Source organism: Urocitellus parryii, unplaced genomic scaffold (assembly GCF_045843805.1).
Source record: "Urocitellus parryii isolate mUroPar1 unplaced genomic scaffold, mUroPar1.hap1 Scaffold_4045, whole genome shotgun sequence".
NCBI lineage: Eukaryota > Metazoa > Chordata > Mammalia > Rodentia > Sciuridae > Urocitellus > Urocitellus parryii.
The window spans coordinates 724-2,500 of NW_027553625.1; the positions used below are offsets into that span (position 1 = coordinate 724).

General features: G+C 70.7%; 1 non-coding gene across 1 annotated transcript; it reads left to right on the forward strand.

Annotated features, from left to right (window-relative positions):
- Positions 1–1,398: 1,398 nt before the first annotated feature.
- LOC144252356 (5S ribosomal RNA) lies at positions 1,399–1,518 on the forward strand. The gene has a single exon (XR_013342967.1). It is a non-coding gene; the product is annotated as a 5S ribosomal RNA (ribosomal RNA).
- Positions 1,519–1,777: the final 259 nt, after the last annotated feature.

Below are 1,777 nucleotides of genomic sequence, written 5' to 3' on the forward strand. Positions count from 1 at the left end.
CTGAGAGCCAAGCAAGAGAGCAGTGGCAAAGGAGGGCAGGCGCTCCTGGAAGAGGAGGAAAGCAGCCTTCAGAGCAATCAAGCGGTTCAGGGCCAGGGGTTGCCCGGGAGGACCAGGGGCCAAGGGGTGCCGAAGCCCTGCCGCTGGGGACAGGGAGGCAGAGGCCCCTTGGTCGAGGCGACCCGTCCACCTGGAGACGACGGGACAAGACGCAGGGCCTGACCACCCGGTGGGCGCGCGTCCCAGCGACCACTGCTCCCCTCCCTCCCCCCCTCCCCCACCCCCACCCCCACCCCCCGCAATGCTTGCAGGTGAGGGGGCTTCCCATCTGGTGAGGCCGCCGGCTAAGCTCCGACGGGGGTTTGAATCAGGGTGCTTCTTCCACAGGCGGTCCTTTCCGGCCGCACCGCCACTGGACCGAGGGGTCTCTGCCCTTCCTCAGGGCGGTGCTGTGCACGTGCTGGACGTTGACTGAGCCCTCCGACCTCGGCACTCGGTCCGAACCGAGTGACTCTGCGGTGCTTTGCAGAGTGGGCCCGAAACTCAGGGCGAGGCACCGCCCCAGCGGCGCACTTCTGAGCCTGGCCGCGCGACTGGGAGCCAGCGGGCCGCAGCCCCCTGGCCACCCTCTGCCCGGTTTTCTGTGAGTCCGTGCGTGTGTTCCTCCCTCCTGCCCTCCCTGTGCGTGGCTCCACGCGCCAGGCACGCGCAGGGTTGTGTGTGGCCGGCGGCTGGCCCTGGCCCAGTCCGACTGCATTTCCGCCTGGGCGCTGGGCTCTGTCAGGGTCCCTGGGGTGTCCGAGGTGGGTGCCCGCTCGCGTCTCTGCCCCTGGCTCTCTGGGCTCCCAGCTAGGCTAGGCTAGGTTCTCGCGCGCGGGACACTGCGGCGGCCCGGGGCTTCTGGGCTTCTGGGCTTCTGCGCCTGGCAGAGGGCGCGGTGGGCGTGGCGGTGGGGGCCCCCCCCCGGGGATCTGGCGGGGCGGGGGGGAGGGGGAGGGGGGAGGGGGAGGGGGAGCATGGGGCTTGGCGAGGAGGGGCGGGAGGAGACCAGGCCACGCCAGTCGGGCCGGGGCGGGTGGGTGTCCTGTGGGCGATCGGCGGGGCTCCGGGGTAGCTGGAGCCAGGTGGAGAGGGTCGGTGTTGGAGGCGGGACTCAGCCAGTCCCAGTCTCCCAGGACCCCCGGGGCCGCTGCCGCTGCCGGTCGAGTCAGGCAGGTCGGAGCGTGAGAGCCCCCAGCCTTGAGTTGAGTTGGGCTGGGCTGCGCTGTTCTGGGGCGGGCGAGGGAGGCCCCCTGCGACCACCCGCTCCGTTTCCGCCCCTCCACCCCCCTCCCCTCCCCTGGACTGAAAGGGTGAACCCGGAGCAGGCTCTTGAGGCGTCCCCGGGCGGCCCTCACGGTCTACGGCCATACCACCCTGAACGCGCCCGATCTCGTCTGATCTCGGAAGCTAAGCAGGGTCGGGCCTGGTTAGTACCTTGGATGGGAGACCGCCTGGGAATACCGGGTGCTGTAGGCTTTTGCGCCCCCTTCCCACACACACTTTTAACTTGCGTGGCCCCGACAGAGAGACAGGCCGAGACCCCGGCCGGGCTGCCGGTCCGGAGGTGTCCCTCCCGACCAACAGCGCCCAGCGCCTGCAGCAAGGCCCACAGGCCTGGCTCTCCCCAGGGAAAGCTGCTAGGACACTCTCTGCATGAGACCCGGCGGGGAGCCGAGCCAGGTCCAGGCCACGACCCTCCCTGTGCACCCTGACCGACCCACCCACCCCTCGGCCT